The sequence below is a fragment of the Stomoxys calcitrans genome, chromosome 3, assembly GCF_963082655.1.
Source record: "Stomoxys calcitrans chromosome 3, idStoCalc2.1, whole genome shotgun sequence".
NCBI classification, from domain to species: Eukaryota; Metazoa; Arthropoda; class Insecta; order Diptera; family Muscidae; genus Stomoxys; species Stomoxys calcitrans.
The window spans coordinates 197,224,722-197,250,160 of record NC_081554.1 but is presented as its reverse complement, the minus strand read 5'-3'; the positions used below and the strand labels follow the sequence as shown (position 1 = coordinate 197,250,160).

Sequence of the window (25,439 nt, the reverse complement as noted above, 5' to 3'; positions counted from 1 at the left end):
TTTTTAAAGACTGTAGGGTGATTTCAACAGACAGACGGACAGACGGACGGACATGGCTAGATCGTCTTAGATTTTTAGGCTGATCAAGAATATATATACTTTATAGGGTCGGAAATGGATATTTCGATGTGTTGCAAACGGAATGACAAAATGAATATACCCCCATCCTTCGGTGGTGGGTATAATAATAATTGGACAGTCATCTTTGAAGTATTGTAAAATGAGTATCAATCAGCGATCAAAATTTGAAACGGATGGACATGTCCATTAGTAAATAAATTTAATGACAGCTTATTTACACCCTACACCATCACTGTGATACAGGGTATTATAAGTTTGTGCATTTGTTTGCTGCTATATAGTCCCCCCGCCCGACTTTTGCCTTTCCTTATTGGTTTTTTTTTAAGTTTTGGGACAACTTTTTTTTCAGTGAAGTAAAGACTTTTGCAAAAGCTATGAGGACGTCAAGAAGAAGGAGACTATAGAAGGTTTACAGAGTGTGTGTCCCGTATTGGCAGTCAGAAGGAGTTCATCTTTACGTTCTCATTTCTTTGAGAAATTGTCTGGTTTGCCGGATGCGAATATTCGCAAGTTGTGGGGCTTTTTTAAGTGATCTGGATGGTTGGAAAGGAATAGGGTCAAACTTCCTTCATATCAATGAATGCAGTCCGATTAATGTTTAAGCTTAATGATAGGGGTCCTTCTTTTTATAGCCGAGTCCCAACGTCCATCATTAGGAGCGGATAACCATCGCTGAAAATCTTTTTTTCTGATGTGGAATTTGCAACACAGCAGACTGTTTGGTAGTGAGAATCCTCATATGGAACTAAAGGAAGGTATTTCCCAATTTGTGATAGCATACTGTGTCAAACTCATCCTTTCCTTTCAGGCATATACATCTCTAATAATTATTTGGATCTGAAATACTGCCATCAGGCCCAATTTCCGTAGGCCTTTCAACTTGAAACACTACATAATGACTTGGCGTTCTTATGTTAGTTAACTGTATATGTATGTGCAAGTTTAGATGTAGTTGTCATACACATCAAATCGACGGTAACATATTCTTATTCGTATTCTTCTACTATTCTAACGTTCATATTCGTATTCATAGATACTACCACTCTGTCGTTGGTATCTTTATTGTTCGAAGACTTTTCATAGAAATATGTCAGCATAAACAATGAAGTCAATAGGTTTCCAAAATCCCTCCAAAAGCATGTGAGTGTGTGTGTGAGTTTGTGTGATGTTACACCTCAAAGAGTGGCAGAAAGATGTGAAGAACACCACATATTCCTTCAACAGAAGGCAAAAGATGGAGCTCAAATAAACAAAAAATAAAAAAAAACGAGAACAATAAGCAACTGACTTACACGTTCGTTGGTAGTATACGCTCTAAATGAAATTATATAATAATGTTTGTTTATGGCGTTTCTTTCTTCTTTTGTATGAATTCCATGAGGTTCTCGTATTGTGTGTGAAAATGTTCATTGAACTTTTGAAAAATTAAATCACCTATAAATTGTTAGTACGTGCAAAATACAATGCGATAAAATAGTTGGTACCTGAATTGAATGTTAGTGTTGCCAAGTCAATGGGTTTTTCTGTTTCTGAAAGCTAGATAACTTTAAATATACAGGGAATGATTTGAGAAAAGCTGTTGCAAGCAGCTTGGAATTTTTGGAGAATTTGTAGAATTATAATGAAAGGTATTTGGTGCCACGTTTCGGATTAATTTTTCACGCTTTTATAATCTGTCCATGAGAATAAAAGATTCCGAATGTGGCATTCATTTATTGTTTGATTTTTTTCAATATTTCATCTGATTTATTTGGAACAAGTTATAAACAGAATCCCCGCTGGTAAGGCTTTGTCAAACTTACCGCATTTTGACTTTTTCTTTTTTTTAAGTGTTGACATCACTGATATTGCATTATAGTAGTTTATGCTTTGTTGAGATTTCATGATTTGGTCATGCTTTCTGGTGCTACCATCTCTTTCATACATTTATTTGTATTCGATTCTTATAATTTATTTTAAATTACTTTTTAATGTTTTTTTTCTATGTTAAAAAAAGAAACGTTAACGTCAATGCTACGCATGTGCAAATCTATCTACTGATGTTATTCTTCTCGATGAAATAATGACGATCTAGAAATCCATTTTTTTTTTAAATATCAAATCAAAGCTAACATGTGTTACATCACTGTAGCGTAATAAAAGAATAGAATGAATAAAAAATGAATAAAAAGAAATAAATTAGGAACACTATATTGTGTGTCTTTTCTTTTTCAGGTTATTTTTTATTGTGTCAGTGGTGTCATTTTAATCTATGATGAATGATACATACATAGATTAAATGTTGGTATAGTCTTGATGCATTTGTATCTCATTAAAGCCGTATACATATATAATGTCTATTTCCTTATAGTATCTAACATCAGGTTCATCAGGTTATTAAGAATTTCCAATGTATCCTATAAAATACATTGCCTATAGAGGGCGCTATTTTCATCCGCTTGAGCTAAAAATTTGTACAATGAAATCTCTCATAACTTCCGACTGACTTTATGAAATGCCTCTTTATTCGGTTTGATTGATATAGCTTCTATATAGACCGATCTCCTGATTTTTATACCCTCCACCATAGGATGGGAGTATGCTAATTTCGTCATTCTGTTTGTAACACCTCGAAATATTCATCTCAGACCCCATAAAGTATTTATATTCTTGATCGTCATGGCATTTTAAGTCGATCTAGCCATGTCCGTCCGTCCGTCTGTATGTCGAAAGCAAGCTAACTTTCGAAGGAGTAAAGCTAGCCGCTTGAAATTTTGCACAAATACTTTTTATTAGTGTAGGTCGGTTGGGATTGTATATATAAACCGATCTTGAATCTTGGCTTATTGAGCCACTAGAGGGCGCAATCCCATTTGGATGAAATTTTGCATGACGTATTTTATTATGACTTCCAACTACTGTGCCAAATATGGTTCAAAGCGGTCCATAACCTGATATAGCCGCCATATAAACTGATCTTGAATTTTGACTTCTTGAGTCTCTAGAGGGAGAAATTATTATACGATCTGGCTGAAATTTCGCCCGACGTTGTTTGTTAAGACTTCTAATAACTGTGCCAGAATTGGTTCAAATGTATCCATAACCCGATATATCTTCCATATAAACCGATTTTGAATCTTGACTTCTTGAGTCCCTAGAGGGCGTAATTATTATCCGATTCGGCTGAGATTTTGTATAACGGCTTCTCCCACGATCTTCAACATGCGTGTCAAATATGGTCTGAACCGGTCTATAGCCTGATACAGCTACCATATAAACCGATTTTCCTATTTTATTTCCTGAGACCCTAGAGGGCCCAATTCTTATTTGAATTTGCTGAAATTTTACACAATGACTTCCACTATGGTGTCCAACGTTCAATTCAATTATGGTCTAAATCGGACCATAACTTGATATAGCTCCAATAGCATAGCAATTCCTTTCTCTTATCCTTTGTTCGTCTATAAAGAGATACCGGGAAAAGAACTCGACAAATGCAATCCTTGGTACAGGGTATATAAGATTCGGCCTGCCCGCTTTTATTAGTTAAAATATAGGCGATGGAAAATTAATGATATTATCGATACTATCGATTATTATTAGAAATATCGAATTTGCGATTATCGACAGTTTTCCACCTTTACTCAAGCCCTTGATTGGAGATAATCGTTCTAGATTAAAATTTTTTAAAAAGGTTTTTGCCATTTCCTTTTTTAAATAACTTCATGTAAATGTTGCCAGCGACTTCGTTTCAAATGGTCCATTCTTAAGATCCAAATTTTAAGAGTTCGGCCTGTACTCTACTAATAAGGCGTGTTAAGTTATACTTTAAGACTGCAAATGTGTCTGACTTGTCCACATAGATCAGCAACATCGCAAAGTCCCACAAGCAAAAATCAAGAGCCGTCAAATCACTTGATCTTGGCGGCCAACTCACAGTGCCATTTCGGGAGATATTATGCTTACCAAAATCATCCTGCAAGTCGTCCATTATTTCACCAATTGTGTGACACTGTGAAACTACATATAAATCAACTCCAATTCACTACCATATCCCTAGTAATATGTAATTGGGGGCTGGTCAGGATCATATTTGATTCAAGGCTCGAGAACTCCTTTACAAGTTTCTGTTTCGGCGAAATCGGGCAACAAATCCGATTGGGATTAATTCCCTGAATTTTAATGGCAGCTATATCTACATAAAGTTTGATCTGAACAGTATGCTGGTAGTATGAGGGGAGGCTTAATACAAGTCACAAATTCCAGCGAAATCGGGTAATAAATGCATCTTTTTATGGGCTTAAGACCATTAATTGGTAGATCGGTCTATACGGCAGTTATATCTAAATATTGTCCAATCTGGACCATATTTTAGTCGGATGTCGGGAGGCTTAAAACAACTCACTGCTTCTAATTTCATCTCCAACAGACCGGTCCATATGGCATATGGTCCGTTCTGAACCATATTTGGGTCAGATGTCGTGAGACTTAAAACAACTAACTGTTTAAAATTTCAGTTAAATCGGTTAATAAAGGCAGCTTTTATGGGCTTCAGGCCTTAAATCGGCAGATCGGTCCATATCGCACCTATATCTAAATATAATCCGATCTGAACCATATTTGGATCGGATGTCGGTAGGCCTAAAACAGTAACTCAAAAACGGCTGAACCGATTTTCATGAAACTTTCACAGATGGTTGAGTTTAGCTCCTCGGTGAAAATATGGTACTTTGTTTTGTGATATCCGCGAGGGGGTGTACCCTCCCCCTAACCACAATTTTCAGACAAACGTCTGATCTCGGAGATGGGTGCATCGATTTAAGCCAAATTTTGAATGTCCACTTATCGTAACCAAAAAACACAAAATTGGTATAAAACATTAAATATGGGTATTATAAAAAATTTATTTAAAAATTTGGGTAAATTCGCGGGGACCTAAAATTATGCCCCAAATTGACATGTGTACCAAATGTGACAGTATGGGATTCTATTGAAAGGTGTTTGAGAGTTAAATACGAAAATAAATTATTTTCAAATTTGGACCATGTCAAAAGGGGGCCGCAAACACATAAGGGTAACTTATATGAGACGTAACTTCATCTCCAAACATTGTTGAGTTAAAGAAATGCACAGATATTTCAAATCGATGTAGGTCATTGCGGATTGCAAATGGGCCATATAGGTTCAGTTTTGGATATAGCTCCCATATAAACCGATCTCCCGATTTGACATCTTGAGCCCCTGAAAGCCCCAATTTATGTCCGATTTGGCTGAAGTTTTGCATGTTGTGTTCTGTTATGACTTCCAACAACTGTGCCATGTATAGTCTAAATCGGTTTATAACCGGATATAGCTTCCGTGTAAATCGATCTCCAGATTTGACTTCTTAGGCACCTGGAAGCTAAAATTTTCGTCCGATTTGGCTGAAATTTTCCACGCAGTGTTTTCTAATGATTTCCAACAATTGTGCTAGGTATGATTCAAATCGGTCTGTAACCTGATATAGCACCCTTATAAACCGATCTCCCAATTTAACTTCCTGAGCCCTTTCGAGCCGGAATTGTTGTTCGATTTGCCTGAAATTTTGCATGCCGTGCTCTGTTACAACTTCCAACAACTGTTTCGAGTAAGGTCCAAATCGGTTTATAATCTGATATAGGTCCCATATAAACCGATCTCCCGATTTGACTTCTTGAGCCCAGGAAAGCCGCAACTTTTGTCCGATTGTTATCCAATGTGGCTGGCGCATTTGGCGGACATTATGCACATAGGTTTTTCTAACGATTTCTAAAATCCATGCAAGTTACGATCCAAATCAGTCCATAATTTTATGTAGCTTCCATATGGAGGGAACAATTGTTATAAGATTTGACTGAAATTCAATTCTATTATGGCGTTTGAAAGAAATGTTTGTTTAAACTCTGGCTTTTGTCGATCACTGAATTATAATGACAGATGTTTGCCCTCCAAAATACAAACATATTCAAATCGAAATTATTTACATTCCAATACTTGCAAGAAATTTTTCGGAAAGAAAAGAAAGAATTTTTAAGAAAAACTATTGAAAATCTGCGTACAACAGACCTGAACCAGACCAGAATCAGAAAAGACCATTTAATCTAGACTTTAACCTCATTATCAATCAATTTTTCATAATTTTTTAAACACTTTTAGCAAGAACAAAAAATTATCTTTCGCTAATCACTTAGTAGACTTTGAGTAGACTTTTCTAAATACACATTTCATAAATAGGCTGACGAACTCCGGCTTTCTTCTCTAAAAAGTAAAACACTAATTTCCTTATAGCTCATATTTAACTGCTAATGATGTGTTTAACAAAATAAAATAAAGAAAACTGTTCCACAATATGATTCTAAGCCGAGAAGAATGCTGAAGAAAGCCAATTTTAGCTGCAATAAGTGGTTCTTGTTAATCATACAGAATCGATCACTTCTGGTGGCATTACAGTTTATAAACAATGGGAATTTTGGGTTGTTTTCTAATCGATGTCAAAATATCTGGTCTGCACTTTTCAAATTCGTGAAATGTGTTTTGTATGAACATATTCATCGTGATTACAAATGAATCGCATGCTCTCACTCATATTTCCCCGACTACCGCAATGGAATTTTAATTAATTTTTCCTATGTTAATTCATGCACTTGCTGTGCCTCAAGAAGTAAACAAAAGCAGTACCTGAACATAGTGAATGGAACAAGCATAATTGTAAATCTCGCATTGAAAATGACACGCACACTGGGGTTGCGCGCTGTATTATTTCCTCTCGCTGTGACGCGGCATAAAATTAAACAATTGGTTATCTCTTACATGGTAGCGTGTGTACTAGAGATGAGCGCGTGAGTGTTTCTCACTCACACTATCGCACGCTCACGAGAAAAGAAATGTTACTCACGTACGACTTTCTGATGTTGACTCACGCACGACTGACGGGTCACTCACGAAATACTCCCGATTCACGAGGCACTCACGACGCACGAGAAAATCACGGCTCATGAAATACTCACTACTCACGAGACAATCACGACTCACGACGCACGAGAAAATCACGGCTCATGAAATACTCACTACTGACGAGACAATCACGACTTACGAGTCACGGCTAACCACATATTTTTCCATGAAGCGAATAATTTTTTTTCCAAGCGTCGCAAATCATGCAGCATTTGATCGTACGTATATTAATGTATGTATAAAATGTATCAGCCCTGCATAATCACTTATTTTCTCTTTACCTTTTTTTTTGCATGTGTAGACAGGTCATTGGCCATCGCAAATTTCGGCGACATCGAACAATAAATGCGCCTTTTATGGGCCCAAAACCTTAAATCTAGAGATTGGTCTATATTACAGCTATATCCAAATCTGAAAATCGGACAATGAATGCGCCTTTTATGGGCCCAAGACCTTAAATCGAGAGATCGGTCTATATGCAGCTATATCCAAATCTGAACCGATCTGGGCTAAATTAAAGAAAAATGTCGAGTGGTCTAACACAACTTACTATCCCAAATTTCAGCTAAATCGGATAATAAATGTGTCTTTAATGGGCCTATGACCCTGAATTGGCGGATCGGTATATATGGCAGCTGTATCCAAATCTAGACCGATCTAGGCCAAATTGAAGAAGGTTGTTGAAGGGCCTAACACAACTCACTGTCCCAAATTTTAGCAAAATCGGATAATAAATGTGGATTTTATGGGCTTAAGACCCTAAATCGGCGGATCCGTCTATATCACATCTATACTACATCTGAACCGATCTGGGCCAAATTGAAGAGTGATGTTGAAGGGCCTAACACAACTCACTGTCCCAAATTTCAGCAAAATCGGATAATAAATGTAGATTTTATGGGCCTAAGTCCCGAAATCGGCGGATCGGTCTATATGGGGGCTATATCAAGATATAGTCCGATGTAGCCCATCTTCGAACTTAACCTGCTTATGGACAAAAAATAAGATCACGTGACTTGATATGGATCTTACTCACGAATCACGTGACTCACGTTTGATTCACGCGTGACGTCTCACGACTCACGTGCCCACCTCTAGTGTATGCTCAGTTCATAGATTCTTTAAAATTAAAACCTTAAAACTCTCTTTGAATAACTACAACTCTCTTTGGTGTTTTGTTTTCTAATTGGAAATTGTGACAAACTGGTTATTTTCTCTTCTCTTTGGATTATTCTCTTGCTCTCATTGCAACCAGGCGCTCCTATCAACTCTTGGCTATGCGCTGTGGTAAGACGCTGTACTGTTAGTCAATGCTATGACTGCCACCAACCACATTTCTCCGCTATATGACCATCTCATTTTGGTTTACACGCCAACAAAACCTTCAACTTGAACTCGTTTTCCAGTTTGGTCGTAAGCTGGGTTATGTTGTGGAGAGTGAGCGCAGTGTGGCAGTGATTTCTGGTTTTTAGAAAAGGCATACGCATGCGTTTAGTGCTCTTTCGAATGCGATCGCGTTAACAACGTCTAATATAGAGAAAGCGGTTGATACAAGTGAGGAAATAACGAGATAACGAAAATCTTCTACGAATCGTATAACGGAGTAAGAAGAAGTGAGCAAAGAAAGGAAATTAATTTTCAGTGTACAACTAAAATTCATTCAATAAAACAGGAAAAATTGAAAGAAAACAAAACTAAAGTGCCTAAAAACCTTAAAGTGCTGAAAATTGGAGTTTATTTTTGGATACTTCTATTTTATAAACTGAGTTTTCAATGGTAAGTTTCAGGACAAGTAAATTTTCTGCCTTTTCTACATTTAAGAAATTAATTCATAACATTTTCCTGCTGCTCTCAGCATTGATATGTGTTTCCCTAGGCGTGAGCAGAATCATTAATATCTCTAAGAACCCAGCTCAAAACGAGGAGCGTTAAGTGCCACAGACAAATTTCACGTGCATAAATCATTTCGTAAATGTGCTGGAACGTGCAATGAACTAATGTCCGTCCTTCCGGCCATCATGTGTCTGTTCGTTCTTTGCTTGAATATTTGACGCAAAAAGCATGCGTGTATGCTTGTGTATGTCAGAAGTGTACTGCACCATCGTTGTAATAACTCCAAACAGCAGCGTGAAGTGTATGAAGACGCTTGCAATTTATTTTTCTTTTGCCTTACTCAAGAAACTTTAAGAATCTGCATTGCTCTTTACTGGAGTTTTAAGCCCCCTCCATACTTTTTCGCATGGGTATCTCGAGTTGCGAGTTGTGTAGGGAAGAAGAGGGAAAAAGTTCACATACTTGAATTCGACGCTATTTCTTTTGTTGCGAACGAAAGGGAAGCAACAGCGACAGATCTTGTGTCGGTTTAGAACAAACTTTGCAGGGCATATAAATTCCTATGCAAGCAACAACCTGAGGACTATACACAACGCCAGTATGTGGTTACCACAGATACAAATGCATGTGGTGTTTGCACAGTGGGTCGAATTGCTCAACTGTGTAAAGACTCAAAGTAAAGTCAATTTGAAAAAAAAAGATAAAAACCAGTACGGATAGGCAAAAGTCAAGCGGATTCGACTTTATAATACCGTACATCACCGAGTCCACATTTTATAATTAGAAATAGCCATGTCCGATCATCCTTCTGCCGTCTGTCGAAATCACGATAGCGGTCGAACGCGTAAGCCTAGCAGCTTTAAATTTTCCACAGGTACCTAATATTGATGTAGGTCATTGGGGATTGCAAATGGGCCATATCGGTTCAGATTTGGATATAGCTCCCATACAAACCGATCTTCCGATTTGATTTCTTGAGCGCCTGGAAGCCGCAGTTTTTGTCCGATTTGGCTGAAATTTTGCATGTTGTGTTCTATTATGACTTCCAATATTTGTGCCAAGTACAGTCCGAATCGGTCTATAACCTGATATAGCTCCCGATTTAACTTCTTGAGCCCTTACAAGCCGCAATTTTTGCCCGATTTGACAGAAATTTTGCGTGTAGTGTTATGACTCCAAACAACTGTGTCAAGTACGGTTCGAATCGGTCCATATTCTGATATAGCTCCCATATAAACCGATCTCGCGATTTGTAGTAACTGAAAATTTCTTTTCAGTGTTCGAAGCCTCCTTCTTAGAGTTGTAAACGAATGCACAAAGTTATAATGCTCTGTACCACAGTGGTGGTGTAGGGTGTCACAAGTAAAAACGTACAAAGCTCGGCAGGGCCGTATCTTAAGAACGCACTCGGCTGTAAAAAGGAGGTCCCTTGTCATTCAGATCAAACTTGAATCGGGCAGCACTCATTGATATGTGTGAAATTTGCCCCTGTTCCTTAATGGAATGTTCATAGGCAAATTTGCATTTGCTAGGGCTCAGGAAGTGATAACGGGGTTTTCACTTCCTGGGCCCTATAGCCTATTGATATAGCCTGATGACAATCTTAACCAAAAACATCAACAAGAAGAATTTGGAACAGTATAGTTCCACTCATTCGAAAGCAAGGAGACAGATGATGCCATCATTTATAGGGCCTTAATTAATATTTCTAAAATTACAATCGGAATGATTGGATCAGTGTAACTCATCCAATGGTGGTGAATATAAAAAAGAGCAAAAGGTTCCTACTGTTTAGCTCCCCCTTGTCCACAGTTACAACATGATGCATTGGATGCCTCAACAACGTCTTGGTGATGCATCTCTTGTTTAAGACTGCAAAATCAAAGAAATGTCCATTGTCATCATTCACGGCAGCACAGAGACATTGGAAACAACATTTACTGCGACTATTGTGTCCAAAGACAGGAATTCCTTCTAGCTGCTGTAATCTGAAGAAAAGTAGTCAGACGATACGGTGTTCTGCCACCATGTGGCAGCCCCCAGAATCTGGTTAAGACCAACCACATCATCTTTGGAAAAGACGACAACAACAACGATGGTAATGATGATGATGATGCTGTTGCTGCTACTGTGCTATTTTAGGACGATGGTTTTCAGTATCACTTACACTTTAGATTACTTTACTGCGTTGGGTTCCTTTTGTAGTCGTTTTTACAGTTTTTACCGCCGTCAGCTTAAGTTAACGTCAGACACTTTTGTACGTGCGAATTGGCGAAAATGGAATATTTAGTGCTTTAGGTTTTTTTGGAGTAGGATGTGCCGAATAAAAATAACAAGGTTGCTAATAAAAAAAGATTTTTGTTGGTGGTGGCTATGCCACTACCAATTAAATAGTCATAGCCAAGTTTTTCTTAAATCAAATTGCCATATTAAACTATTTTCTGTGCTAAAGACCTCAATTGTTAGCCATCTTTGCTCAGATGTGTACAGGACAACTTGTACCGCTGAACGCCTGGGTTCGAAGCGTGCCGAGGACTTTATAATATATTTTGTGATGGTTGTTCCCAAACTAATAATGCCGACGCTTCTAAGTAATTCAATCCATTTGAAACTTTTGAACAAAAAAATGTTGCCCAGCGGCACATCATTTAGACTTGTCTAGGAAAGAAGGGACTCTTATTGATGAGCTAAAACTTGAATCAAACATAAAGTATTGATGTGTAAGATAAATCCGTGGTGTTTCGGTAGTGGCCACCGTGGGGCTAAGGGTTGCATCTCCACCTATGGCGCTGCACGAATAGTTTTAATTTTGGGTATAGTTAAATAACATTGTGTCCTGTTGGGTCATTATGATTGACAGGCCCCTAGGTATATGACCAGAATAAATATATCAGTTTCGCTGTCTACAACCTCTAAATTTTTTTTTTAATTCCACACAGATAAAATTAGTTAAAAAAAACAACTTTTGCCAGAAAACGACGACGAAATTTGTTAATTTTCCTGCAACAATTTATTTTGAATATCAGCGACCGAAAGTACAAATTTCTCGATGAAAGGCACTATTTGCAAGCCAATATAGAACCTCTAAAATTATTTGAATCCCACACAGATAAAATTAATTTTGAAAAACCAAAAGCGTTTGTCGAAAAAACTCCGACGAAATTTGTTAATATTTCTGCAACAATTTATTTTGAATCTCAGCGATCGACAGTACAAAATTTGTAGTTGAAAGGCACTCTTTGCAAGTCAACATAAAATTTATGTTGTTGTATATATCCTTAAACAAGACAAAAACCATTTAAACAGCCTGCACATGTCCATTGCTACACAGTTCGATGTGGTGGTGTTTTGTACTTTCTTTCGTTTGGGCTCACGGTGGTTTTCCCCTCCTACTGCTGGCAGCATTTGTGAGGTACTATACCATGTAAAACTTCTCTTCAAAGAGGTGTTGCACTGCGGCACGCCGTTCAGACTCGGCTTAAAAAAGGAGGCCCCTTATCATTGAGCTTAAACTTGAATCGGACTGCACTCATTGCTATGTGAGAAGTTTGCCCCTGTTCCTTAGTGGGATGTTCATGGGCAAAAATTAGCAATTTGCATAAGAGAGATTGGTCTATATGGCAGCTATTTTCAAATCTGAACCGACCTGGGCCGAATTGAAGAGGGATGTCGAAGGGCCTAACACAACTCACTGCCCCATCTTTCGGCGACATCGCACAATAAATGCGCCTTTAATTTGCGCAAGACCTTAAATCGAGAGATCGGTCTATATGGCAGCTATTTTCAAATCTGAACCGATCTGGGCTAAATTGAAGAGGGATGTCAAAGGGCCTAACACGACTCACTGTCCCAAATTTCGGCGAAATCCGACAATAAATGCGCCTTTTATAGGTCGAAAACCTTAAATCGAGAGATCGGTCTATATGGCAGCAATATCCAAATCTGGACCGATCTGAGCCAACTTCAGAGGGAATGTCGAAGAGCCCAACACAACTTACTGTTCCATATTTCGGCGACATCGGACAATAAATGCGCCTTTTATGGGCCCAAAAACTTAAATTGAGAGATCGGTCTTTATGGCAGCTGTATCCAAATCTGGTGCGATCTGGGCCAAATTGAAGAGGAATGTTAAAGGGCCTAACACAACTCATTGCCCCGAATTTCGTCGAAATCGGCCCAAGACCTCAAATCAAGATATCGGTCCATATGGCAGCTTTATCCAAATCTGGACCGATCTGGGCCAAATTGAAAATGGACGTCGAAGTGCCTAACGCAACTCAATGTCCCAAATTTCAGCAAAATCGGAAAATAAATGTGGCTATTATGGGCCTAAGACCCTAAATCGTCGGATCGGTCTATATAGGGGCTACATCAAGATATAGTTCGATATGGCCCATCTTTGAACTTAACCTGCTTAAGGACAACAAAAGGATCTATGCAAAGTTTCAGCTCAAGACCGATCTTTCGATTTAAGGCCTTGTACCCATAAAAGGCGCTTTTATTGTGCGATGTCGCCGAAAGTTGGGATCCATGTTTTGATATAGCTGCCATATAAACCGATCTTGTGTCTTGACTTTTTGAGCCTCTAGAGGGCGCAATTCTCGTCCGATTTGACTGAAATTTTGCTGGTGGTGTTTTGGTATCACTTCCAACAACTGCGCTATGTATGGTTCAAATCGGTCCATGTTTTGATATAGCTGCCATATATTTGGCTGAAATTTTGCATGAATGTGTTTTGTTATGACTTCCAATAACTGTGAGCAAATCGGTACATAATATGATATAGCTGCCATATAGCTGCCGATCTGGGATCTTGACTTCTTGAGCCTCTAGAGGGCGCAATTCTCATCCCAATTGGCAGATATATTGTACAACGGCTTTCCTCATGACATGTTTAATATGGTCTGTATCGATCAATAGCTTTACACAGCTCCCATATAAACCAATCTCCCGATTTTGCTTCTTGTTTTGCGTTTATTTTTGTCTTCTCGTCACACCCTATATCTTTGGAAAAAGTATTTTTTACGCATAGCCGTATTTTAGTTTGTGTTGTTTGGAAACATTTCTTCTGTACCTATGGAAGTTCGTGTGCAAGAACTATCTGCTTAAAAAAGCAAACTTTTTCTTTCCGGCACTAGCGCACCTCAACTCATTCATTCACTTACCCGGCAAACTCATGGAGAGAGAGATGACTAAAGTGCATGCAAACTTTTCTCGGTTTTTTACGATCTTGAAATGCTTCTATGGCTGATGTTATTGCTGTTGTTGCAGATGTTTCTGGTAGAACATTTACGCATTTTTCCGCTTTGGAACACAGCTTTTGGTGGATTTCCTCCTGTTGTGTACAAATGTGTGCTTGTGTGTGTGTGTGTGCGTGCACTACAATCAGTAGCTGTAGCGCTGTTGTCTTTGGCCCATTGTCATGTCCATGGAAGTTTTCCCCCTACCAATAGCATTGGCAAGCGTGTTACAAGAATGCAATTTTTCTTGTTTCTTATTTTGGCGCTTAAGATTTGCCTTTGTTTTCCCGACTGGCAACTGGTTTTTCTGGTAATAAAGTCTGTTTGCTTTATGCCTTTTTAGTTTTGTTTTTTTTTGATGATGTTGAAAAAGTGTTGTAAGGTTTTTGCCATCGAAGTGGCAAATGTTTTCAGTTGTTTTGGTTGTTTTCTTTTCTTTACTTTATTGAGTAGAAGGTATAAGTTTTCTATGGATTTCGGCTAAAATTCGAAATACATGTCTGAAGACTGACTTCTTGAGCTGAGAAAGACTTAAGCGATAAGAAGTAAATCTTAGAGGGAGGGACATTATCTGATAATGTCTTAGAAAGCATTTATTCTTTAGTATCGTCATATCATAAATGGCATTCACTTGTCTGTCATATAAGTGTGTCGGACATACACCTTAGCCGATTACTGGCTTAGATGTATGGCCATAGTGTCATGGAGTGGAATAATACCCGCACCCTTTTTTCAACCTAACCTAAGTGTGTCGTTAGTCCACTATTCATGTTGTCTGCTAACTTTTCACTGGATTTTTGATGGCCGCACCAAACTCTACCACTACCTCTCTACCACTATATACATGAAAAAACCCATTCAACATTAATTTCCGCAGATTGAGTCATGTTTACTACCTGTCAACGGAAATTTGCAATTTATGGTATTTGTTAATGGCAACAGGCGAATATTTGTTGGAAAACGTATTGGCCGTATGCCCTCAGGCCAAATTCTTATTGGAAATGATGAAAACATAGGCAGAAGTATCCATGACTTGGTATATCATAAATCACATGACCCAAACAAAAAGGTCTGAGGGAAGTGGCCTGCAAAGTCATCGAAAACATAAACTGCCAGTGAAAGTGAGTGAGTGATTGACGAAGTGATTGAATAAAATTGAACGTTTTTTCTATTCTTCAGCGGTCAGTGACTATTGAAGACAAAAGATGATCTTCATCTTGGCAAGATGGAATGAGTTGTATTTTGAGAAATTAAACAAATGATAAAAAAGGGAGAAATTAAGAATTTACAAATAAAAATCCAATCCTCATTTTAATATCCGAACACTATGTCGTTATGCATTATTCAATAACCACTCTTTTTTTTTTGGCTGATTTAAGTTGCTTAAGAAAATTTTGATTGTTATCGATCCATTGTAGACAATTTCTTTGTCTAATTTCCTGTTATAATTAACTCACTTTCATTTTCATAGAAATTTTGCAAAACCAAAAAAGGGTAAAAGTCGTTTTTGGCAAAAGTTAATGATCTTTTGTCATGAACCTATTGTTTACTAACATAGATTCCTAATTAGACCAATTAAAGTAACTATGTTTGGCTAATTGCAGCCATCATGTAAATGAGTATTTGAAGGGCGAAGATTCATTTGTAACTCTTGTTAATAGTTTTTTTACCCCCTCCATTTACTATTTCTGGTGTTATTAGCTTTGCAGATCGTAGATACGCTGTGAGTTGGGCGAAAACAGCCTTAGCATTGATCTTCATTTGATGGAAATGAAGTAAATGAGTGTTATGTTCGTCTAGGCTGATACTAATGTACTTTCCACAAGAGAGAGAAGCCATCCTTGGTAATGAAGTTGGGGATTTTATACAAGCCCTCTGGATATTCAAAAATTTAGATTGGGAGATCGTTTTATATGGGAGATGTATCATGTTATAAACCGATTCAGACTGTTATAGACTCGATTTAGACATTGGAGGGCATATGGGGTAAGAACCGACCCCTCTAGAAGCTCAAAATCGGAAGATACGCCTATAAGGAAGCTAAATCTGTTTATACTTAGCGCGGCAGATGGAAGTCACAGCAGAAGCCTTTGTGCACAATTGTAGAACAACGAGGAAAGCGTTTTGCAAAATTTTGGCAAGATGGGTCAATAAATGCGCTTGCTCTGACTCCAGAAGTTAAAATCGGGCGATATATACATGATAGCTATATATAAATCTGAACCGATTTCCATGAAATTCACCAGTAATATCGAGAGTCTAGAGAATATCCCTCCTGCCAAATTTTAAGAGAATCGGTTTACAAATGACAATTTTATTGCCATTTTACTGCAAATCGGACGAACATATATATGGGAGCTATATTTAAATCGGAACTGATTTCGAGCAAACTTCGCAAATATTGTGACAGTCGTCGAGAAAAGCGTTGTACGAAGTTTTGGGAAGATTGGTCAATAAATGCGCTTGCAGTGGCTCAAGGAGTGAAAATTGGGCGATATGTATATATGAGAGCTATATCTAAATCTGAACTGATTTCCATGAATTTCACCAATATTATTAAGAGTCATAAAAAAATCCTTTCTGCCAAATTTCGAGAGAATCGATTAACAAATGACCATTTTGTTGCATTATTACTGAAAATCGGACGAAAATATATATGGGTGCTATATCCAAATCTGAACCGATGTTTTCCCATTTCAATAAGCTTTGCCTCTAGGCCGAAAAACATGCCTGTACTAAATTTGAAGACGATCGGATGAAAACTGCGTCCTGTAGTTTATACACAAATTAACATGGACAGACAGACGGACGGACAGACAGACACACATAAATAGCTAAATCGAATGAGAAAGTGATTCTAAGTCGATCGGTATACTTATCAATGGGTCTATCTCTCTTCTTTTTGGGTGTTACAACAAATTCACTAAGATATAATTCCCTGTACCACAGTAGTGGTGTAGTGTATTAAGAATTGCGCCCTCTAGAGGCTCGCAAACACATAATCAGAAGATCGGTTTATATGGAAGCTCTATCAGATTACGAACTACATAGACGAACCTAATCGGTCTTCTTGTTCGTTTCAATTTAAAATGGTTCAGGTCGGTTTATAATCAGATATAGCTGCCATATAGAGCGATCTGCCGATTAAGGGTCTTGAGCCCGTAAATGCTGCGTTTATAACCCGATTTCGTTGAAATAGTGAGTTGACTTAAGCCTCTCGATATCCTCCCTCATAGCTGCCATATATACCAATCCGCCGATTTAGGGTCTTAAGACTATAACTGGCGCATTTATTGTCCGCTGAAATTTGGCATAGCAAATTTTTTAGGCCCGCCGATATCTGAAGCAAAAATTCTCCAGATCAGAATATATTTGGATATAGCTTCCATAAAGAACGATTTTGGGTCTTAGGCCTCAAACAGACGCATTTGTTACCCGATTTCGCTGAAATTTGGAATGGTGAGTTGTATTGAGACTCCCAATGTCCGCCCCTAAAATGGTCCAGACCGCGCTATATTTAGATATAGCTGCCACAGAGACCAATATGATTAATATCGGGTTATATTTGGATATTTATACCACCTTCGTGGTGGCTAGTTGCTGCTTGTTATTATACCCACCACCGTAGGATAGTAGGTATATTCATTTGGTCATTCCGTTTGCAACACATTGAAATATCAATTTCCAACCCTACATAGTATATATATTTCGGATCGTCGTAAAATTCTAAAACGATTTTACGATGTCCGTATGGCTGTCCAACCGTCTGTTGTTTTCACTCTAAAGCCTTCAAAAATTGGATTATTGAGCTGAAATTTGGCACAGATACGTCTTTTTGATGCATGTTGGTTAAGGGAATTCCATTGATGTTTATCTTGTTGGACTTGGACTTTAGTTAGTGACTCATGGTTGGCTTAGCCAAAAACCAATTTTGTAATCCATCACGATCCATCATCGGAACTTGTTAATTCACCTGATTTGAATATCTGAATTTGACATAACCAAATTTCTACGAAAGACCAATGGCGACTCACTCACATCAGAAGAGGAATTTAATGTTGTTTGGGGTATTTCTTTTTCACTACATTTCGATTTCGGCTTGCTTTTCATCATATTTTGGCCGTAAAAAATGAGAAAAATTGTTTGACTCATGAGGAGTGAACGCTGTAACGCCAACCCCAAAATGGTCAAAAGTGATGTGCAATGTTTAGAGTTTTGTTTTTTTGGTTTGTTGGAATTTCTTACAAATTGTAGTTCAATTCATTGTTGTTGTTTTTGTTGGTTGCCATTAATAGTGGTATTACCACTTTCACATGTGTCGGTTACGGCCTTTGCAAGACTTGTTTTGGCCTGGCCTCTTGCTCAGAGGCATCAACAACAAGCAGTCTTAAGAGTTTTTTTTCTCATTTCGTCTTGATCATTTCCATAAGCTTTTGGTTTGCCGCTTGTTGAGAAGTTCAAATGGAAAGAAAAAAAAATAAATTAGAAGATATTGTTAAACAATAATCTCTCCACATCAGTGTTGGGTCAATTGGCCGCCGCCATAGACAATGAGTCGTGATGTTTATAACATTTTCAGTCCATTTATAATGGAGGGGAATAAATACTTGGTACAGAAAATAAAAATAAACAAAATTTGTACAATAATTGAAATTTTGTGGGAAAATTACAAATGAATTTATTTTCTATTTTGTGCAGTGGAAAAAGGCAGGGCAAATTTAAGAATTTAGTTTAAATGTATGAAAGCTTAAGTAATAACAACAAAATGAAGGAATATATGCTTAATTCATACACTAAATATAAGAAAAATAGGGGCTGAAGGTTTCAAATCGAAGGATTGGTGGGTGGTGATGGAGATATCTTTACTGAATATTCAAATTTCAGCTAAATTGAAAAAAAGCCTTTTTTTTTTTTTTTTGGACTTTAATCGAAATGGCAGAGTACGACTCTATATGCCAGGTTGTACTTCCGAAGTTGGTATCCCCACCAACTGTAAATTAAAACACGTGTATTAAAAATACAGAATTAAAACCAATGTACAGTTATAACTGTACTGTGTATAACGATGACTAAGCATCGAATCCCGAAGCGTCCGCTTCAGACGAATTCTAAATGCAAAGTGAAAAAAAAAAAAAAAAAAAAAAAAAAAAAAAAAAAAAAAAAAAAAAAAGCCTTTTAGAAGCTCACGAAATCAAGACAGTTTATAAGGTGTCCGACCTTAGCTAGATGGATTCAGATATGTCAAGATTTTATAAATAGGAGGGCGAGACAAGAATCCCCTACATTGAAATCTTCATATAGGATTTGAATATTTGTGGTTTGTGTCCCATGCATTCTTATTGTCTACATTCATAATTCATAATTACCATGTCACAAGTCAGCTCTGAAGACAGCTGGTAAATTTCTTGGGAAACCTAAAATGAAAAATGCAATAGTTGAAACATATCATTAGCCTAGACGCACATTTCATACCTGAACACATATGGTTAGCTGGCGTTCATTTTTGTGTCGGAAGGCAAAACAACGGCAACTCATAACATAGAAAATATGATGTAGAAGTCAAGTAGCGGCGACCAAACTGACACATTTCCATCACTCACACACATCGTTGGCCAGCCAGTCAGGGAGGTAATCAGTCATTCTCAAACAATTGTCACAAGTCAGCTCTGAAGACAGCTGGTAAATTTCTTGGGAAACCTAAAATGAAAAATGCAATAGTTGAAACATATCATTAGCCTAGACGCACATTTCATACCTGAACACATATGGTTAGCTGGCGTTCATTTTTGTGTCGGAAGGCAAAACAACGGCAACTCATAACATAGAAAATATGATGTAGAAGTCAAGTAGCGGCGACCAAACTGACACATTTCCATCACTCACACACATCGTTGGCCAGCCAGTCAGGGAGGTAATCAGTCATTCTCAAACAATTTGTATAAATTCTTGAAGAACGCATACACCACTGAAAATGAATGCACAAAATCGTGGATGTAAAAAGAATCGCCAAATGCAGCAAATGAAAAACAAGTAAAAGCGTGCTAAGTTCGGGCGGGCCGAATCTTATATACACTACACCATGGATCGCATTTGTCGAGTTCTTTACGAGGCATCACTTTTTAGGCAAACAAAGAATAATGAATTAGTACTGTTATGTTATTGGAGCTATATCAAGTTATAGTCCGATTCGGACCATAAATGAACGCCGAACATTGTAGAAGTCATTGTGTAATATTTCAGTTTATTGGGATAAGGATTGCGGCTTGTAGGGGCTCAAGAAGCAAAATCGGAAGATAGGTTTATATGGGAGCTGTATTATGCTATTGATCGATTCATACCATATTAGACACGTATATTGAAGGTCATGAGAGAAGCCGTTGTAGAAAATTTCTGCCAAATAGGAAGACAATTGCGCCCTCTAGAGGCTCAAGAAGTCAAGATCCCAGCTCCGTTTATATGACAGCTATATCAGGTTATGTAACGATTTGCGCCATACTTAGCACAGTTTTTGGAAGTCATAACAAAACACCTAATGCAAAATTTCAGCCGAATCGGATAAGAACTGCGCGCTCTATTGGCTCAAGAAGTCAAGACCCCAGATCGGTTTATATGGCAGCTATATCAAAACATGGACCGATGTAAACCGTACCTGGCACAGTTATTGGAAGTGACGCCAAAACACCACGTGCAAAGTTTCATTAAAATTGGACGAGAATTGCGCCCTCTAGAGGCAAAAGAAATCAAGACCCAAGATCGGATTATATGGCAGCTATATCAAAACATGAACAGATTTGAACCATACTTAGCACTGTTTTTGGAAGTAATACCAAAACACCACGTGCAAATTTTTAGTTAAATCGGACCAGAAATGCGCCCTCTAGAGGCTCATGAAGGCAAGATCCAAGATCGGTTTATATGACAGCTATATCAAAACATGGACCGATTTAGCCCATTTACAATCCCAACCGACCTACACTAATAGGAAGTATTTGTGCAAAATTTCAAGCTCCTAGCTTTACTCCTCTGAAAGTTAGCGTGCTTTCGATGGATAGACGGACGGACGGACTACAGACGGACGGACATGGCTAGATCGACTTAAAATGACATGACGATCAAAAATATATATACTTTATTATGACGAATTAATTTCGGCCGGGCCGAACTTTAGATACCCACCACCTCGGGTATATATGAAAACCCCTTGTCGTCACAATCCGGTGAAAATTGGATAACTTATGCAATCGAATTGGCCACGGACATTGAGTGGTCTAATAAATGTTAGTATAAGTACAAATAAAGCTTTTATGGGCTTCAGACCCTCTATCGGGAGATCGGTTTATATGACGGCCATATCGAAATATAGTCCGATCTTAACCATATGTGAGTCCTATATTGGAAAGCCTTAAACTACTAACCGTTTCAAATTTCATCGAAACCGGTTAAAAAATAAAGCTTTTATGGGCTTCAGGCCCTTTATCGGGAGATCGGTTTATATGGCAGTTATATCTAAATATAGTCCGATCCGAACCACATTTAGAACGGATGTTGGGAGACCTAAAACTACCCACTGTTTTAAGTTTCAGCGAAGTCGGCTAATAAATAGAGCTTTCATGGGCTTCAGACCCTTTATCGGCAGATCGGTCTATATGGCAGCTATATCTAAATATAGTCCGATCTGAAGTGATTTTAAGCCGATTGGTATACTTATCAATGGATCTACCTCCTCTCCCTCTTTGCATTGCAAACAAATGCACAAAGTTATAATACTCTGTACCACATTGGTAATGTAGGGTAGAATTTCGCAGTAAATGCTTATAATCATGCATATCTGGCAACTCTGGCAGGAGATCTCCCCAAGAGACGCTTAAACAAATAAACTCAATAACGTCTAAGATTGTCTTGACTAGCCTCTCACCTCCCTCCTAATACTGACCAATAAGAATTAGAAAACTGGGTGCTAACAGAATTTACACGCACACGTACCCCTACCTGAGACAAGAAGACGGCCGTCTAACTGAACGAACGAAGAAACACACGTTCTAAGAACACAGAGTAGAACACCAAATGACCAACTCAATGAGGAGAAGTAGAGAATAAAGAAAATGTTGCCGTTAAGAGGCTAAAAGTCTTTCTCCCAACGTAAGTCAGACACTATGGACAATGAACAATGACGGACAGCAATAGGTGATGAAACCTAGAAAACAATGACAAGAAAAATTACCTCAGACCAATGGACGGACGGACGGACGGACATCTTTATATCAGTTTGCAATCGTTTGACCTTCTAATAAAGCCATTTTTTTGAGGTTAAATGCTGAGACGTTGTGTCATCAGTCACACAACCGCCAAGAAAAGCAAAAACTGTAGAAAATGAAGAAAAAAAAAAACAACAACAGAATTGACCGAATATTGGTTTTATTATGACAGGTGCCAAAAGATGCCATGATTAACGGTTATATGCTTGGCTCCGCAAACCATTTGGCCCTTGAATCCTCATCACAAAATAAATGGAGGAATTACCGAGAACCAAACAAATACACACACACACTCGCACTCACTATAATGTCCAGCAGTAGGTCACCAGTGCGAGTGTTTTTAGCTGTTGAAAACATTTTTTGAAAAAAAAAAAAACAACACAGAATCTATGAAAGATTTCATTCGTATCAAGTAAACATACGCGGGGATGTGGGAAAAATAACAGATGCTACCGGTAAAAAAAGAGTTAATTTTTTATTCTTAACAACAAAACACATTTATCATTGTCATAGTTATTCAAATAAAAACAAACTCTTTTAACACACATTTATCATTGTCATGGCGATTTAAATTATTTTATGAAAATTTCTATTTTGGTTTTTTTTTTTCATCTTCAACTTTGTGATATTTAAGGGATAGCCTGCTGTGACACAATATTAAGAGTTATACAAGTAAAGGATATGCATGACAATGCGATATAAGGCTCATACCTGTGTTTTTACTCGTATGTGTTTATATCGAAGAAACAAATAAAAAAAAAAAAACAAAAAACAAGTAAAAGCATGCTAAATTCGGTCGGGCCGAATCTTATATACCCTCCACCATGGATCGCATTTGTCGAGTTCTATGCGCGGTATCTCTTTCTAGGCAAACAAAGAATATTGAATAAGAACTGTTATGCTATCGGAGCTATATCAAGTTATAGTCCGATTCGGACCATAAATGAATGCTGAATATTGTAGAAGTCATTGTATAATATTTCAGTTCATTCGGATAAGAATTGCGCCTTGTAGGGGCTCAAGAAGCAAAATCGGGGGATAGGTTTATATGGGAGCTGTATCAAGCTATTGATCGATTCAGACCATATTAAACATGTCATGAGAGAAGCCGTTGTACAAAATTTCTGCCAAATCGGATCGAATTGCGCTCTCTAGAAGCTCAAGAAGTCAAGGTCTAAGATCAGTTTATATTACAGCTATACCAGATTATGAACGGATTTGAATCATACTTAGCACAGTTGTAGGTGAGTGATATCAAGTGATACCAAAACACCATGTGCAAATTTTCAGTCAAATCGGACGAGAATTACGCTCTTTAGAGGTTCAAGAAGTCAAGACCCAAGATCGGTTTATATGGCAGCTATATTTAAACATGGACCGATTTGACCCATTTGCAATCTCAACCGACCTACACTATTGGGAAGTATTTGTGCCAAATTCCAAGTGTTTAGCTTTACTCCTTCGAAAAATTTCAGCCAAATCTGACAAAACTTGCGGCTTGTAAGGGACCAAGAAGTCAAATCGGTAGATCGGTTTATGTGGGAGCTATCACAGGTTATAGACCGATTTTGACCGTACTTAGCTCAGATATTGGAAGTAATATCGGAAACATCCTAATTTGTTTTCCATGCCACGCCCCTAAGTTGGTTCATGTCGGGTATTGTATCCCCACCTAAGTGCCGATATTTGTTAGACACGAAAGCCGGGCAATGACAAAGAAAATGCTCCAAAGTCTCATCATCTTCCCCGCATGCCCTACACATGCTATCCCTTGCCGCACCGATTTTACATAAGTGAGCTGGTAGCCCTGTGTGTCCCATTATGATACCAATAGCAAAACTGACCTCCTTCTTACTTCTTTTCAGTAATAGCCTCGTTATCTCATGGAGTTTCGCCGTTCTACCGACCGTTCCACAGAGTTGCATGCGCATTCATCGTCCACGCTCTTAACTCGGACTGCGTTGACCCGAAAGGCTTCGGGTTAACCAAGTTTATTGACGGCAGTCCTCTGGCCTTCACCGCCAAATCGTCTGCCATTTCATACCCTCTTACTCCGTTAAGGCCCGGCACCCAAACGATGCTGATTTTGTCTACCTCAGGGAAGGCGTTAATCTCCTTCTTACACTGCAAGACTGTTCGTGACTTTACCGTCCTGATTGTTATTGCCCTTATGGCAATTTTACTGTCGGTAAAGAAGTTTACACTCGAAGTCCTCGCTATAGCACCACACCACTTCACGCATTCTGTGATCGCCCGAATCTCCGCCTGTAGGACCGTATCATGTCCCTGGGTTCTCAATGTAGACCCACAGGCCCACTCTGTCCTCTAGCTTTGATCCATCCCTGTAATATGATCTTCCAGATGGCAGTACTAGGATTCTGTCAATCCAAGACTGTGCCGCTGGCAGCAGTGCCTCGCACTCGATCTCAAGGTTCATCTCAGGTATCCGATAGGAAACCTCTTCCCTTCCTTCCAGGTTTCGCATCGTCGCCTCTATTATACCACGATGGAATGAGCTGCTCCCATCCTCAATCCATTCTCCCATCGTCTAAAGTCTCATCCGACCCATTGTATGTCAATGGGTCGGATATATAGAATAGTTTCCAGTGTCCGTGGTGGACGAGGTCCTCATCGTGCCGCCTATGCCAAGACAACATGAACCTGGTGTATGTTGTTGTTGTGTTGTACTTTTTCTCCATATCAGTCTACACAAAACTACTGAGGTGTATGTAAGTCTTGATATAATCACGCTCCTGTAGAGACAGTAGAATATCCTCGGATTGAGGGCCCATTTCGAGCCTACGGCCCGTCTACATAGTGTCCAACATCTGTGAGCCTTCTCAGTACACTCCTGAATGTGACACTTCCAATTCAGTTTCCTGTCCAAGATCACTTAGGTGTGATCTTGACCTAGTCAGATATAGAAATCGTCTTATTTAGTAAACGTGATGCGTTAAATTGGCCCACCTGCGTCTTCTCCGTGAACAGGCATATTTTAGTCTTCTCTGGGTTAACATTGAGGCCTCTGGGTATAGCCCAGTCATGTGCCATATGCAAGACCCTTTCAACTGGTTCGGAT

The 25,439-nt window shown here is 38.4% G+C and overlaps 1 protein-coding gene across 1 annotated transcript in view; it reads left to right on the top strand.

Annotated features, from left to right (window-relative positions):
• The first annotated feature begins 8,583 nt into the window (after positions 1–8,583).
• LOC106088390 (mucin-2) overlaps positions 8,584–25,439 on the top strand; it is a 151,203-nt gene continuing 134,347 nt past the window's right edge. The window contains exon 1 of the mRNA XM_013253889.2: positions 8,584–8,808. The gene's annotated coding sequence lies outside the window, so the exon portion shown is untranslated. The remainder of the gene's footprint in view (positions 8,809–25,439) is intronic.